The 17,899-nt window shown below is 43.7% G+C and overlaps 1 long non-coding RNA gene and 1 pseudogene across 9 annotated transcripts in view; one reads left to right on the top strand and one right to left on the bottom strand.

Moving 5' to 3' along the window:
* The window catches only part of LOC137209991 (uncharacterized), a 127,269-nt gene that overhangs the window by 26,779 nt on the left and 82,591 nt on the right, over window positions 1-17,899 (bottom strand). The window contains exon 9 of one of the 9 annotated variants that reach the window (XR_010936213.1): window positions 11,281-11,573. The exons of the other annotated variants lie outside the window; for them this stretch is intronic. This is a non-coding gene — a long non-coding RNA (uncharacterized lncRNA). The remainder of the gene's footprint in view (window positions 1-11,280; window positions 11,574-17,899) is intronic. 9 annotated transcript variants of the gene reach the window in all.
* Window positions 1,428-8,015, top strand: LOC137209981 (histone-lysine N-methyltransferase SETD2 pseudogene; annotated as a pseudogene).

The following is a 17,899-nucleotide window of genomic DNA, read 5'->3' as shown; positions in this document are numbered from 1 at the left end:
AGACTTAGAAAAATAACTAAAACCTGCTAATAGTTGAAGGCCCAACTACACAAAAGTTGGATTTGAAGGTTGTCCCTTATCTATTTTCTGACAGCAAATATTGCAGGATTGTTTGTTTATATTAATGTAAGTTTCAATATATGTTAATTATGAATAGAACAAGCCTAGAAAGTGATAAAACCAATTCACACTCAACTTGTCAAAAGAAATAGTAATAAGCTTCTTCCCTTAAGTGAAGCTTGTTAACCTCTTCCCCACCCAGGTTCTAAAGTAATTCATAAGTAGACAAGAGGTACGTGGAACATGATGTATTATCTTTATTACTAATAACACTCATTCTCTAATTTCAGCCTTATATCTGTGTAAAAGAGGGCTTCCTTACACGGAGCCCCATAATGATACAGACATACGCATCCAGCCACAGACAGCACTGGACACAGACTATTTTGCCGCCTGCCCTTGTAAGACTGATGGAGAAATGGGGCCCAATGCATGCTTTCTGTGAGCAGCTTATTCCCAAAGAGAGGGGAGAAAGTGCTACTCATGCTCACTTCTTTGTCCCAAACTCAAGCAAGTCATCACACCTCTACCAATCTAGGTCCAACCAGGAGACAGAACACGGTAAATTTAACCAGAATTCTTAAGTGAATTATAGAGTGAAATAAATACAATTACCCCTCTGTATCCATGGGTTCTGCACCCCGGATTCAACCAACCGTAAATTGAATTGCAGTAGATTGAATCCTCGGATGCAGAATCCTCCAATGTGGAGCCCCGGGGTACTGAGGGCAGACTGTACTACTCCATTTTATATAAGAGACTTCAGCAATCGCAGGGGACTGGCGGGGGAGCCTTAGGGACTGGCAGGGGGAGCCTTAGGACCAATTCCTTGCTCATGCTGAGGGATGACTGCATGTTGAGAACTCTTAACAGTACCCTAGGGCAGAGGGAAAGTACCTAAGGAAAGGCAAGCTTGGAAGAGGATCCCCCTCTGGCATTCATACCTCTGATGGAATAAAATTTAAAGGCAGGACAAAAAAAATTAAACACAGAATTCTGTTCGGGACTTCTCCCCCCCTAATGCCCAGTGTGCATCTGCATTACACATTAAGCAGAGCTCCTGAAATCTTCACGATCTAAAACAGAGAGAGATGATAAGTATTTTAGCTACTCAAAACTTGAAAGCGATACTCGTTATATATCTTCTCGCTGTAGATCAGAGAGAGCGCGAAGGCGGAGCAGGTCTCCTTTAAATCTGACAGAGGTTCTAGAACTACTTCATCCTATTCTCGGTCAGAACGGTCCCATTATGACGACTCTCATTATGATGGTCGTTACCGTAGGAGCTCCCCTTATCGAGAGAGGGCACGCTAGTCTCGGCCATATACCAATAACAGGGCAAGACTGATGCATACTGTAAAACTGAGTCCTCTTACTTAGAGATGGAAAAAAGAGGAAAGGATTCTTCAAAATTAGAAGGAGAATCCAAAAGGACTTCAGAAAATGAAGCAATGAAAAGATGTTATTCTCCCACTAATGAACAGGGGTTCCAACGCGGGTCATCATATTCTAAGCACAGTAAGAGTGCTTCCCGTTATAAATCTACCCCTTCAAAACCTGCACCCAAGTCTGATAAATTTAAAAATTCTTTCTGTTGTACAGAATTGAATGCAGAAATCAAACAGTCTCAATCTTTTAGTTTACAGACTCCTTGTTCAAAAGGTAGTGAATTAAGAGTGATTAGTGAAGTTCCTGAAAGAGAGAAGACTGGGTCTCCATCTCCATCAAATCGATTAAATGATTCACCTACTTTTAAAAAGCTTAGATGAATCACCTGTTTTTAAGTCTGAATTTATAGGACATGATAGCCACGATAGTACTAAGGAATTAGACTCTTTATGTAAAGTGAAGAATGATCAATTAAGAAGTTATTGTCCCACCGAATTTAATATAAACGGATCTCCTGGGGCAGAATCTGATTTGGCAACATTTTGCACTTCTAAACGTGACACTGTTTTGATGTCTTCTGATGATAGTGTGACTGGATCAGAGGTATCCCCTTTGGTCAAAACGTGCATGCTTTCATCAAATGGATTTCAAAACATTAATAGATGTAAAGAAAAAGACAAGGATGATACTCGCATGCAGCATAGTAAGTCAGAAAGCCCATTTAGAGAAAGAACCTCCAGTGTTGCCACACCAGGATCAACTCATATCTTTGCCAGTTATGACTATAGATTATTCCAAAACAATAGTTAAAGAACCAGTTGATGTGAGTTTCTTGCTGTAAAACCAAAGATTCAGATATATACTGTACTTCAAATGACAACTGCCCTTCTTTGTGTCATTCCGGAGCTGAAAATACTGAGCCTTTAGTAACGAAGATTTCTTCAAATAGCTTTATGAATGTGCATTTGAAATCAAAAACAGTTATATGTGATAATGGAAGTCTGACAGATCAGCACTCAAAATTTCCATGTGGAGAATATAAGCAGAGTGTTGGTAGTACTAGTTCAGCTTCTGTTAATCGTTTTGTTGATTTATATCCACCTACAGGGAGCTCATGTATTGCTTCATCTCTTCAGAGTCTTCCAGCAGGGACAAGCGTAGACAGTTTAACTCTCTTGCAATGTGGAGAGAATACATCTCTAGTTTTGGATGCTGTGCTGAAGAGTAAAAGCTCAGAGTTTTTAAAGCATGCAGAGAAAGAAATAATAGAAGTAGCTGGTGGCCTTCCTGATTCAGGAAGAGCATTTGCTTCCTGGGGAAACAGGCATAATAATGGACTATCTGGGAAATGTGTGCAAAAGGCTCAAGAAGAAGGGAACTCCATACTGCCTGATAGAAGAGGAAGACCAGAAATCTCTTTAGGTGAAGAAGGTGGAAGAGGACATACACATACTTCTGATGACTCAGAAGTTGTATTTTCTTCTTGTGACTTGAATTTAATCATGGAGGACAGTAACGGTGTAACATATACCTTAAAATGTGACAGTTGTGGTCATGCCTCAGAGATTGTATCCACTGTCCATGAAGATTATTCTGGTTCTTCCAAAAGTTCAAGTGATGAAAGTGATTCGGAAGATACAGATTTTGATGATAGCAGTATCCCAAGAAACCGTCTTCAGTCTGTTGTGGTTGTGCCAAAGAATTCTACTTTGCCCATGGAAGAAACAAGTCCTTCTTCTTCTCGGAGCAGTCAAAGTTACAGACACTATTCTGACCACTGGGAAGATGAGCGATTGGAGCCAAGGAGGCATTCATATGAGGAAAAATTTGAGAGTATAGCAAGTAAAGCCTGTCCTCACACTGAGAAGTTCTTTCACAAAGCAACAGAGAAGAATTCAGAAATCTCTCTTACACAGCCCAGCCGAAAACAGATAGATAATCACCTGTCTGAAACTGCCCATCCTCAGAGAGATGGGGTTGATAGTACAAGTCATACAGACATAAAATCTGACCCTCTAGGTCATCCAAATTCTGAGGAAGCAGCGAAAGCCAAAATAACTTCTAGGTAGCAAGAAGAGCTGCCAGTTTATTCTTCTGATGATTCTGAAGATGTCTCAAGTAAGTCTCGGCAACAGACCACTTTCCCTAACAGGCCAGATAGTAGACTGGGAAAAACAGAGTCAAATTTTTCTTCCTGTGAGATCTCCCGAGTGGATGGTTTCCATTCATCATCGGAAGAGCTCAGAAATCTAGGGTGGGACTTCTCTCAACAAGAAAAGCCTACTACCACGTATCAGCAACCTGACAGCAGCTATGGAGCCTGTGGTGGACACAAGTATCAGCAAAGTGCAGAACAGTATAGTGGGACACATAATTACTGGCAAGGCAATGGCTACTGGGATCCAAGATCAGCAGGTAGACCACCTGGAACTGGGGTTGTGTATGATCGAATTCAAGGGCAGGTACCAGATTCCTTAACAGATGACCGTGAAGAGGAGAATTGGGGTCAACGTGGAGGATCTCACTTTTCAGGCCAGTCCAATAAATTTTTTCTGTCCCTTCAGAAGGACAAGGGGTCAGTGCAAGCACCTGAAATAAGCAGCAATTCCATTAAGGACTCTTCAGCTGTGAATGAGAAGAAAGATCTTTCGGAAAACTTAGAACAAAATGATAGGAAAGATAGAGGGCCTCTTAAAAAAAGGAGACAGGAATTGGAGAGTGATTCTGAAAGTGACGGTGAGCTTCAGGACAGAAAGAAAGTCAGAGTGGAGGTAGAGCAGGGAGAGACAGCAGTGCCTCTAGGCTCAGCATTGGTTGGGCCTTCGTGTGTCATGGAGGACTTCAGGGACCCAGAGCGGTGGAAGGAATGTGCCAAACAAGGGAAGATGCCTTCTTATTTTGATCTGATTGAAGAAAATGTTTATTTAACAGAAAGAAAGAAGAATAAATCCCATCGGGATTTTAAGCGAATGCAGTGTGAGTGTACACCTCTTTCTAAAGATGAAAGAGCTCAAGGTGAAATAGCATGTGGGGAAGATTGTCTTAATCGTCTCCTCATGATTGAATGTTCGTCTCGTTGTCCAAATGGGGATTATTGTTCCAATAGACGGTTCCAAAGAAAACAGCATGCAGATGTGGAAGTCATACTCACAGAAAAGAAAGGCTGGGGCTTGAGAGCTGCTAAAGATCTTCCTTCGAACACCTTTGTCCTGGAATATTGTGGAGAGGTACTTGATCATAAAGAGTTTAAGGCCCGGGTAAAGGAGTATGCACGAAACAGAAACATCCACTACTATTTCATGGCCCTGAAGAATGATGAGATAATAGATGCCACTCAGAAAGGAAATTGCTCCCGGTTCATGAATCACAGCTGTGAACCAAACTGTGAGGCTCAAAAAGGGACTGTGAACGGACAACTGAGAGTTGGGATTTTTACCACCAAACTGGTTCCTTCAGGCTCAGAGTTAACATTTGACTATCAGTTCCAGAGATATGGCAAGGAAGCACAGAGATGTTTCTGTGGGTCGGCTAATTGCCGGGGTTACCAGCGAGGAGAGAACAGAGTCAGCCTCAGAGCAGCAGGAGGGAAAATGAAGAAAGAACGATCTCGGAAGAAGGATTCGGTGGATGGAGAGCTAGAAGCTCTGATGGAGAATGGTGAGGGTCTCTCTGATAAAAACCAGGTGCTCAGCTTATCCTGGCTAATGGTTAGAATTGAAACTTTGGAACAGAAACTTACCTGTCTCAAGCTCATACAGAACACACATTCACAGTCTTGCCTGAAGTCCTTTCTGGAATGTCATCGGCTGCCTTTGTTGTGGATCTGGATGGCAGAACTACGTGATGGCCGGGAAAGTAACCAGAAGCTTCAGGAAGAGATTATAAAGACTTTGGAACATCTACCCATTCCTACTAAAAATATGTTGGAGGAAAGCAAAGTGCTTCCTATTATTCAACGTTGGTCTCAAATCAAGACTGCTGTCCCTCAGCTGAGCAAAGGAGATGGGTATTCTAGCGAGAATACATCACGTGCTCACACACCACTCAACACATCTGATCCTTCCACCAAGCTGAGCATAGAAGCTGACACAGACACCCCCAAGAAGCTAATGTTTCGCAGACTTAAAATTATAAGTGAAAATGGCACGGACAGTGCGATCTCTGATGCTACCAGCGAGCTAGAAGGCAAGGATGGCAAAGAGGACCTTGACCAGTTAGAAAACGTCCCCATAGAAGAAGAGGAACAACAGCTACTCACACAACAGCTGCCTGAATCTAAAGTTGATAGTGACATTGCTGTGGAGGCCATTAAGCTACCCACATCTGAACCAGAGGCTGACACTGAAATAGAGCCTAAAGAGAGCAATGGCACAAAACCAGACGAACCTATTGCTGAGGAAACACCATCCCAAGATGAAGAGGAGGGTGTGTCTGATGTGGAGAGTGAGAGGAGCCAGGAACAGCCACATAAAACAGTAGATATAAGTGATTTGGCCACCAAGCTCCTGGACAGTTGGAAAGACCTAAAGGAGGTATATCGAATTCCAAAGAAAAGGCAAACCGAAAAGGAGAGCACAATAACCGAAAGAGGAAGGGATGCTGTTGGCTTCAGAGATCAAACAGTTGCCCCAAAGACTCCTAACAGGTCAAGAGAGAGAGACCCAGACAAACAAACTCAAAATAAAGAGAAAAGGAAATGAAGGGGCTCCCTCTCACCACCACCTTCTGCCTATGAGTGGGGAACAAAAAGGCCAGGTGGCAGATATGATACACCAACTTCTAAAAGGAAAGTACGAATTCAAGATCGCAATCAACTTTCTACAGAGGAGCGTGGAAAGTTGTTTGAGCAGGAGGTAGCTCAGTGGGAGGTTCAAAAACAACAGCAGCAGCTGCAGAACCTGGGAATGGCGTCTCCACTGCCCTGTGACTCTCTTGGCTACCATGCCCCTCATCACCCCTTTGCTGGCTACCCACCAGGTTACCCCATGCAGGCCTATGTGGATCCCAGCAATCTTAATGCTGGAAGGGTGCTCCTCCCCACACCCAGCATGGATCCTGTGTGTTCTCCTTCCCCTTATGATTATTCTCAGCCCTTGGTGGGACATTCTACAGAACCTCTTGCTGCCCCTCCACCTGTGCCCATGGTGCCACATGTGGCAGCCCCTGTGGAAGTTTCCAGTTCACAGTATGTGGCCCAAAGTGATGGTGTGGTACACCAAGACTCCAGGGTCACCGTCCTGCCACTGCCAGCCCCAGGCCCAGTCCAGGGACAGAATTATGGTGTTTGGGATTCAAACCAACAGTCCGTGAGTGTACAGCAGCAGTACTCTCCTGCACAGTCTCAAGCAACCTTATATTATCAAGGACAGGCTGCTCCAACTGTCTGTGGTGTGACGTCACCCTATTCACAGACAACTCCACCAATTGTACAGGGTTATGCCCAGCCAAGTCTTCAGTACATCCAGGGACAGCAGATTCTCACAGCTCACCCACGAGGAGTGGTGGTACAGCCAGTCACAGCCGTGACTACAATAGTTGCACCAGGGCAGCCTCAGCCCTTCCAGCCACCTGAAATGGTTGTGACAAATAACCTCTTGGACTTACCACCCCCATCTCCTCCCAAACCAAAAACCATTGTCTTACCTCCCAACTGGAAGACAGCCCGAGACCCAGAAGGGAAGATTTACTACTTCCATGTGATCACAAGGCAGACTCAGTGGGATCCTCCTACTTGGGAAAGCCCAGGAGAGGATGCCAGCCTTGAGCATGAAGCTGAGATGGACCTGGGAACCCCAACATATGATGAAAATCCCATGAAGACCTCAAAAAAGCCTAAGACAGCAGAAGCAGACGCCTCCAGTGAGTTGGTTAAGAAAAGCAAACAAGTATTCAGAAAAGAGATGTCCCAGTTCATCGTCCAGTGCCTGAACCCTTACTGGAAACCTGACTGCAAAGTGGGAAGAATTACAACTGAAGATTTCAAACACCTAGCTCGCAAGCTGACTCACGGCGTTACGAATAAGGAGCTGAAGTACTGTAAGAATCCCGAGAACCTGGAGTGCAATGAGAATGTGAGACACAAAACCAAGGAGTACATTAAGAAGTACATGCAGAAGTTTGGGGCTGTTTACACACCCAAACGGGACACTGAATTAGAGTGACCTTCAGGGCCAGGGTGGGAGGACGGGCAAGCTGGTAGGAGAGACTCTGGGGAGAAGAAATCCCGTGGGCTCTCTCTCCCCACCCCACTGTCAGGGCTGTGCTACTGATGACACATCACCCTGGGGAATTCAAACCTGCAGAATGAGCTCACAAAAATGAGCTCCATCTACAACAAGCGGTCCCTGGTTGTGAGCTGTTGGTAGAGGCCATCTGAGGCAAGGGTTTAGGCCCTTGAGACCTTCTCTTCTGAGACCCCGGCCAGGCCTGACCCCACTCTCAAGGCTGGGCCTCCTCCTTGGCGGTGCTGTCAGCGCACAGACTCATGCGCATCCCCACCCACGACCCCTTACCCTGACGATCTGTATTATATTTTAATGTCTATGTGAATATATTGAAAATAATTTGTCTTTCCTGGTTTTTGGCTTTTGTTTTGCTTTTAAGCCTCTGTGTGCTAGGATCACAGAAGACTTTGTAAGGATGGTTTAAGTTCTCCTGCAAGGTTTAAGATGTTATCATGTAAATATTCCAGAGCAGGCTGCCTTGTGGTTTCGGCCAGCCTTGTGCTATGTTGATAAGATTGATTTACTGCTTAAAATCACTTTACTTGGGGTTCCCTGGTGGTGCAGTGGTTGAGAGTCCACCTGCCAGTGCAGGGGATGTGGGTTCGTGCCCCGGTCCGGGAAGATCCCACATGCCACGGAGCGGCTGGGCCCGTGAGCCATGGCCGTTGAGCCTGCGAATCCAGAGCCTGTGCTCCACAACGGGAGAGGCCACAACAGTGAGAGGCCCGCGTACCACAAAAAAAAAAAAAAAAAAATCACTTTACTTTACCCAATTTTTACTGTATCCAATTTTTACTGAACTTTTTATGTAAAAAATAGAATCAATTAAAGAAAAAAAAGGATAAGTCTATGCCTTCAACTTCTAACAGGTGGAAGAGTTCTCAGTGCTTTCTGAGAATCTGCTTCCCAGGTTATAATACTCAGTTTGGCTCCAATGGAATTCCCTTTTTCTTAACTTGATAGTTAATTGAATTTTGGAGAAGGTGCGGTTGCAGACAACCACTGGCTGGTGAGAAAGTTTGCTGGGTTGCCTGTGCCAGAACTGGTTTAGGGTCATCTGATAAACAGGAAACAATCACCTAGGACACAGGCAAGCCAAGGCATGTAAGCAGGTTGCTGAGGAAGCTGGGAGGTTTCTGCAGGTGCCAAGCCAGAGTGGACATTGCCCACCTTGGAAAGGTCTCAGGAAGAGCCCTGCAGGGGGCAGGAAAGTGAGGCCTGGTCATGCTTGGGAGTGTGCGTGGTGAGGGCTGTGGGCTGCTACAGCATGAAGCCAGAAGCACGCGGTGTGCCTCTTAAGACCGCAGCAAGGTGATCACCAAGGCTCCTGGGCTGGGGCTACAAGGTAGTCAAAGGACTGAGCACTCTGGGTGTGCAATTGGAGAATGAATTTGGAGCTGGGAAGCAATAAGTTCATAAGCAGCTCAGTCGACCCCTTTGACTTCTCAGCTTTCATATGCACCATTCTACACACATTTCAACGCCTGCCCAGCAAAGAAACTACATTTTAGCAAGAAACAGCTAACCCTCTGATAAGTGAAGTTCTTGCCCTTCCCCCTGGTAAAACACAAACCCCAACGGTCACTGAATCCATTGCTGCCTGTATTAATTAGGCCTCAATTTCAGTCTTAGGTCCCACTAAAGACTACACTGTAAAGTTGACCTCCACCTAGTGTTATATAAAATTAAAATGGGAAGGAGAAGTTAGAATACACACATACATATAGCAGAAAATATGCAAAGCTACCAGCCCTGGTTTCTGTAGTTATTCACGAGATCAGAGTTGACGTCTATAGCTTCCACCTTCACCCACTTATTCCCTGTTTTCCTTGCCCACAGCCAGAACCCACAGCTCCATCCAGATTCTTTATTGGTAGAATGATTCAATCCTTTCCTTCTGAATGGTCTGAATCCTCAATTGTCCTGCCTTTTTCCAGTTCCTGTAGCTTTCCATTGATCTTTACTGTTGGCATGGAAGTACTGAAGGGAACCTCAGAAAATCTCCTGGGTTCCAGTAAAAATCCTCCTTGCTTCCATTATAAAGGCAACCAATTTCCTGCGGTAACTGAGATCATAACACCAGTAGATTAACCTTTTTCACCTGTTGGTTCAGTGGTATAAGGAGTGTAACATGGCCAGGGGGCAGTCTGTGGTAGGCAGAATTCTAAGATGGATCCCACAATTCCTGCCCCCTGGGGTAAACACCAATGTAATTTCCTTTGAGCATTGTAGGGACCTGTAAATACCATTGGATATCACCTTCATGATTATACAACAATATGGCAAAAGGAATTTTGCAGATGAAATTAGGGTCCCTAAACAGCTGACTATAATTCAAACGGAGATTATCCTGGGTAGGTCCAACCTATCTAATCAGGCAAGTCTTTTAAAAGCAAAAGTTCTATTCTCCAGGATAGATCACATGCTATGCCACAAGACAAGTCGCAGTAAACTGAAGATCAAAATCATATGTTGGGCTGCACCCCACAGGCCTGCAAGGCTTGTAGTTGCCAGCCTCAAGACTGAAGAAAGAGCCTAGAGACAGCAACAGAGACATCAGTGACTTATTGGACAAGGGATCTTACACACCTGAAGCAAGGTCCTGGAGCAACACCTCAGGGTTTGTGGCAGACAGCAAGCAGGACATCCAGCAGTCTTTGCTACCAGGGGGAGGAGGAGGCTACCATTTATAGGGGGAATTAGCGGTCAGGTTGGCTCATAAATCACCAGAGAGACCAGCAGCTGGGGCAGGAAGCAAGCACATAGGCAGTTACTAATTAAGCCCTATAGTTAAGAAGACTGGATAGTCATGTGAGTGAAGCGGGTACTGGCTGAACAGGGGATATACAGAGCAAGAGGACAGTCATCTTGAATGGCGTGGTCAAACACTCCACCCTTACATACCCTGTACGACCTTTATAATCTTGGCCCATACTTCTTCTGCTATATCCCCAAGGACAGGTAGGTAGAAGTACAACTGCAACCAAACACCACAAATGCAATACAGACAGTCCAACAGGTGGGCTTTGGAACCAGGAGCTTATCAAGTCAATTTTTCATGGACTCTCAGAGGTTGACAATGGCATTTCGCTGTAGAGCCACCAATCAAACTCATTTCTCAGTGAGGCCACCACTGTCACCCAGTCCACAAACAGATTCCCTTCACTCAGAGTAGGGCAAGCTGCAAGATGTCTAACAGGCACAATATAGGGAAGATCATGACCATTAAGCAAAACACAAGCAGTAACATCATTCTGAGGTAATGCCACCCCTGTCCACGTGTTTTGTCCTGGCCTGCGATACCATACCACCTGCCCACCCTCAGTCTCCACAGCCAGTGCCGAACACTGGAGAGGTGGTGTAACAGTACACAGGGTTAGTATAATGGTGCCTCTCTACAGTAGAGGCCTGGATTCATTACCTTAGTAATCTGAGGTGGGGCTGGGGAGAAGACAGGTGAAATCTGTAAATCCCTTTCTGATCCTATTCCCCAATGGGACAGCAAACCCAAACCACTGAGGACTTACCTGCCAGTCCTCAGGGCTATTTATAATATGTTCCCCTGGGGATAGATCCTGTGAAGGGCAAAATGAGTTGCTGTCCTGACCTGTAGTTGGCAACAGTCCTTCGGTGGTCAGCAGTTGAACTCAAACAGTGTTGACTAGTTACCTCCAGGTTAACATGGCATCGGCACTGGGATAACTGCTCCTGGGATGTGTCCACGTGTTAAGAGTGAGTTTCCCACCTCAACTGTTGTTTAAGTAGTCTCTTCATAGCCCGGCAGCAGTGGGGTTGTAAGGCAGGTGGAAATGCCCCTGTACGTCCTCTGTATCGGCCCATTCCTGAACTTCATGGCCAATAAAGTAGATTCCTTGGTCACTATCGATGTCCATGGGGATCCTATATGTTGCATACAAATGAATAGTGGTTGTCTGCATGCTCAAAGGATCGGGTAGGTTTTTTGTAATGTCTTCCACCTGTTGTGATGTATCGCAGACTGCATATAGCTGTTGTTCCATCACACTCTATCATTGCTCTGCCCCCTTCCATAGTTGGGACCAGAAGCCCAAGGGCACTCTTATTATGTTGTTGTTGCCACAGATCTCAACAAAACACTCCCGGGTAACAGGCTATGCTAATTCACAAGTCTGTCTCTGAACTCATATCCCTAAAGCCTGTGTCTCTAATTGTTTAGGGGTGGTAGGTCAGGGGTATGCTTGTATTTTGTAGATAATCCAGGTCCTTGAGTTTTTGTCTCTATTCACCAGCCACCCCCGTGCAGTCAGATGAATGAGGAGCACTGGGCTCCTACTTTTAAACTGGGAAAAGACTGAGGTTAACAGGATATCATCAACATAATGGAAGAAAAAGACATCTCTCATGGTACACAGCTACCACAAGGCCCCACATGCTAGTAGATGGCCTCCTCCCGATCACCTCCACAACTTTCTGTTTCCCGTCCTTATGTCCTGACATCTCAGCTCCCAGGAGTTTTCTCACCCAGAGACAGCAACAGAGACATCAGGGATTTATTGGACAAGAGAAACTTACACATGAAGCAAGGTCCTGGAGCAACAGCTCACTGTGTGTGGCAGACAGCAGGCAGGACACGGCAGCAGTCTCCACCACTCCCGGGAGAAGGCGGCTACCATTTATAGGGTGAATTGATGCCAGATTAGCTCATCAGTTACCAGGGAAACCAGCAGCTGCCGCAGGGGGCAAGGAGGTAGGCAGTTACTAATTAAGCCCGATAATTAAGAGGATTAGAGAGTCATGTGAGTAAAGCAGGGGCTGGTTGATGAGGGGAGGTACAGAGAGCAAGAGAACAGCCATTTTGAGGGCCTGACCATACATCATAGCAAGCATCTTTTCTGACCCAGTGCTATGAGACTAGAAATCAACTACAAGGAAAAAACTACCCAAAACACAAACACGTGGAAGCTAAACAATATGCTACTAAACAACCAATCGGCCATTGAAGACATCAAAGAGGAAATAAGAAAATACCTGGAGACAAATGAAAATGAAAACACAATCCAAAATCTATGGAATGCAGCAAAAGCTGTTCTAAGAGAGAATTTTATAGTGATACAAGTCTACCTCAGAAAGCAAGAAAAATATCAAATCAACAATCTAACCTTACATCTAAAGGAACAACACACAATACCCAAAGTTAGTTAAGGAAAGATACCAAGATCAGAGCAGAAATAAATGAAATAGTGACTAAAAAAAAAATAGAAAAGATCAATGAAATTAAGACCTGGTTCTTTGAAAAGATAAACAAAATCGATAAACCTTTAGCCAGACTCATCAAGAAAAAAAGAGAAGGCCCCCCAAAATAAAATGAAACAAAAAGGGGCAGTTACAACAAACACTACAGAAGTACAAAGGATCATAAGAGATTATAATGAACAACTATATGTCAATAAAGTGGACAAACTAGAAGAAGAGGACAAATTCCAATAAAGGTACAATCTCCTGACTGAATCAGGAAGAAGTAGAAAATATGAACAGATGAATGACCAGGAATGAAATTGAGTCTGCAGTAAAAAATCTCCCAACAAACAAAAAATCCCAGACCAGATGGCTTCACAGGTGAATTCTACCAAACATTTAAAGAAGAGTTAACATCTACCCTTCTCAAACTAGTTCAAAAGATTGCGGAGGAAGGAACTCTTCAGAACTTATTCTACGAGGCCAGCATCACCCTGATACCAAAACTAGACAAACAGAACACAAGAAAACAAAATTACGGCCAATATCACTGATGAACACAGATGAAAAAATCCTCAACAAAATATTAGCAAACTGAATTCAACAACACATTAAGAGGATCATACACCATGATCAAGTGGGATTTATTCCAGGGATGAAAGAGATTCAATATCTACCAACCCATCAGTGTGACACACATTAACAAACTGAAGACTAGAAATCATATGATCAGCTCAATAGATGAAGAAAAATCTTTTGACAAAATTCAACATCTATTCACACACACACTAAAAAGGCCACCTACTGAATGAAAGAAGATATTTACAAAGACAAATATTGTGTGGTTTCACTTATATGTGGAATCTAAAAAACAAAACAAATGAACAAGCACAACAAAACAGAAACAGAGTCATAGATTCAGAAAACAAACAGCTGGTTGCCAACCAGACTTATCATGGCGATTATTTTGAAATGTATAGAAATATCGAATCACTATATTGTACAAAAGGAACTAACATAGCGTTGTAGGTCAATGAGGTTTCAAAAAGAAACAGGCAAACTTATGGAAAAAGAGATCAGATTTGTGGTTACTAGAGGTGGGGATTGAGGGGAGGGGGAAGTGGATGAAAATAGTCAAAAGGTACAAACTTCCAGTTATAGAAATAAGTACTAGGGATGTAATGTACATGATAAATGTAATTGACACTGCTGTATGTTATCTGTGAAGGCTGTTAAGAAAGTAAGTTCTAAGTTCTCATCAGAAGGAGAAAAATTTTTTTTCTATTTCTTTTATTTCGTATCTATATGAGATGATGGAGGTTCACTAAACTTATCGTGATAATCATTTCAAGATGTACTTAAGCCAAATCATTATGCCATGCACCTTAAACTTATACAGTGCTGTATGTCAGTTATATCTCAAGGAAACTGGAAGGAAAAAAAAGTTTCATAAGATCCCATGCTGGCTAGGGTAGGGAGAACAGAAATTCTCCAACACTATTGGCAGGAGTGAAAATTGTCATAATAATTGAGGGTAAGTCAGTGATATATCAAAATTTGAAACATGCTTCCTCTTGGACCCAGGGATAATTTGCCCGACAGGCACTCCTGCAGAAATGCCCCAGGACATACCGTGTGTGCAAGGAAATTTCACTGCAGCATTGTTTGAAACAGCGGGAATAGAAAGCAATGTTAAGTCAGTCAGTCACGAGGGTCTAGCTAAATAAATGATGATCTATTACCACAATGGAATGCTGTGCAGCTGTTTACGAGGGTGAGGTAAACATACATTTGTCTACATGAAAAGACATTCTTGGGACTTCCCTGGTGATCCAGTGGTTAAGACTCTGTGCTTCCACTGCAGAGGGGAACGGGTTCGATCCCTGGTCGGGGAGCTAAGATCCTGCATGCTGCACTAGCGGCCAAAAAAAAAAGACAAAAAAACAAAAAAAATCCCACAAAACAACAACAACAACAAAAAAGATGTTCTTAATGTTAAATGAAAGATAAAAACATGTTTCAGAACACTAAAAAAGCAGAAGAGTTCTCTTGCTACTCTGGAAGCAAAACAGCCATGTTGAGATAGGAGGGGCCGCGTGGCAAGGCCCTGAGAACGACCACCAGGTGCTGAGAGCCATCCCCAGCTGACAGCAAGAGAACAGGGACGTTAATCAGGCAGCTGCAAGGCACCGAGTTCTGCTAACGACCACATGACCTGTGCAGAGGACCCTGAGCCCCAGGTGAGATTGCAGCCTCAGCCAGCACTTTGATTTCAGCACGGTGACACCCTGAGCAGAGGAGTCAGCTCACCTGTGCCTAGATCCTTGACCCACAGAAACCAGGGGATAAAGACCTTTCTGTTATTTTAAACACATAGTCTCATCTTCCAATTCGGTGGAAACATTGTTGTATCCCCTGGCAGAAGCATTCCCTTATTAGATACGTGGATATCCAAACCAGCAGAGCTCAAAGTTGTCAGGACAAGAAGCAAAAATCTGCAAATGGGTTATAAGATGTAATAGTGAGAGAAGCCACTTGCACTTCTGCCACTTGTATTCTGGCTATAGGAGCGAGAACACCATGTAATGCTTTCTGACCCAGAGCATATACTGCACCTGTAAGACAGAACCCCATTCTTTCAGGATGTTGTCTACCAACGGGTACCATCAATGAGTCCTCAGTAACCATTTCCCCTCTCATTTAGGCCAGTCACTTCCAGGTGATGGAGGATGTGGAAAGATGAGTTAATTCCATGGGACAAGCCCTATCGCTGCACTTCTTCGCTGTGACATGAAGTTTCTTGATCAGACACAATGCTGTTTAGAGACTTACCTGGTGGTCCAACAGTTAAGACTCCGTGATCCCAATGCAGGGGGGCCTGGGTTCAATCCCTGGTCAGGGAACTAGATCCTGCACGTCACAACTAAAGATCCCGCACGCGGCAATGAAGATCCCACATGCTGCAACTAAGAACCAGCACAGCCAAATAAATAAAAATATATATATACATATATAAAAGAAACAATCCTGTTTAGAATGTAAGGTGGTGGATAAGGCATTCTTGTGAGTCCATGAATGGTAGTGCTAGCAGAAGCATTAAGGGCAGGGAAGACAGATCTGTATCCAGAATATAGGTCTATTTCCATGAGAACAGATCTCTGCCCCTCCATGATAGAAGTCCAGGGTAATCAGCCTGCCACTAGGTGACTAGCTTGTCTCCCTGGGAATGATGCCATATTAGAGACTCCAGGCTGGACTCTCCGTTGGCCCATTAGGCACTCAGCAGAAGCACTGGCCGGGCCAGCCTTAGTAAGGGAAATGACATGTTGTCGAATCCATACATAACCTCCATCCTTGCCACCTCAGCCTCTTTGTTTAGGGGTCTATTGAACTAGCACTGCAGTGCTGGGGAAAGAAGCTGACTCACATCCATAGCGAGGTACTTTGTCCACCTCATCATTAAGAGCCTCTTGTGCAGTTGATGGCCTTTGGTGGGCATTCACATGGGACACAAATACCTTCACAGTCTGTGCCAATTCAAAGAGGTCTTAACTAACGTTCTGGTCTCCACTCAATATGTCCTTAATCCCAGTCCCCATTTGTCACAATTTTTACCCATCTTGGTTAGCTTCTACCTATCTTCAACATGATTTCATCTAGACCCCCTCTCACCCACTTTTCCTTTCCAGGTTATTCTGAAGCAAATTCCAGGCATCATATCACTTTATCTTGAACATTTCTATATCTCTAAAATATAAATGCTATTTTGAAATAACCACAATACTACTTCACACCAAACCCCCAAATCATTTTATATCAAATATCTATCAATGTTTAAATGTCCTGAACTACCTCAAGCATCCAAATAAAGTCCAAACACTGAAAAGAGTTCATATGTATTAAACCTTTTAATCCATGTTTTCCTTTTTCTCTTTTGTTGCAGGATATGTGTTGAAGAAACCCAGCTGTCTTTCAAGTTTCCCATAGTCCTGATTTGCTGATTATAAGCCTGATATGTCAATTAACATATTCTTCTATCCACTGTATTGCCTAAAATTTAACGGTTGTATCTGGAGGCTAAATCAGATCCAGGTCTCTTGTTTTTCTTTTTTTTTTTAAACATTTTTATTAGAGTATAATTGCTTAACAATGGTGTGTTAGTTTCTGCTTTATAACAAAGTGAATCAGTTGTACATATACATATGTTCCCATATCTCTTCCCTCTTGCGTCTCCCTCCCTCCGACCCTCCCTATCCCACCCCTCTAGGTGAGGGATCTGATCTCCCTGTGCTATGCGGCTGCTTCCCACTAGCTATCGACCTTACGTTTAGTAGTGTATATATGTCCATGCCTCTCTCTTGCTTTGTCACAGCTTACCCTTCCCCCTCCCTATATCCTCAAGTCCATTCTCTAGTAGGTCTGTGTCTTTATTCCTGTGTTACCCCTAGGTTCTTCATGACGTTTTTTTTCTTAAATTCCATGTATATGTGTTAGCATATGGTATTTGTCTTTCTGTTTCTGACTTACTTCACTCTGTACGGCAGACTCTAGGTCCATCCACCTCACTACAACTAACTCAATTTCGTTTCTTTTTATGGCTGAGTAATATTCCATTGTATATATGTGCCCCATCTTCTTTATCCATTCATCTGATGATGGACACTTAGGTTGTTTCCATCTCCTGGCTATTGTAAATAGAGCTGCAATGAACATTTTGGTACATGACTCCTTTGAATTATGGTTTTCTAAGGGTATATGCCCAGTAGTGGGATTGCTGGGTCATATGGTAGTTCTATTTGTAGTATTTTAAGGAACCTCCATACTGTTCTCCATAGTGGCTGTACCAATTCACATTCCCACCAGCAGTGCAAGAGTGTTCCCTTTTCTCCACACCCTCTCCAGCATTTATTGTTTCTAGATTTTTTGATGATCACCATTCTGACTGGTGTGAGACGATATCTCATAGTAGTTTTGACTTGCATTTCTCTATTGATTAATGATGTTGAGCATTC

This window comes from Pseudorca crassidens, chromosome 17 (assembly GCF_039906515.1).
Source record: "Pseudorca crassidens isolate mPseCra1 chromosome 17, mPseCra1.hap1, whole genome shotgun sequence".
Taxonomy (NCBI): Eukaryota; Metazoa; Chordata; class Mammalia; order Artiodactyla; family Delphinidae; genus Pseudorca; species Pseudorca crassidens.
Note: the sequence above shows the minus strand (reverse complement) of the source record. Positions and strands in the feature narration are given on the sequence as shown.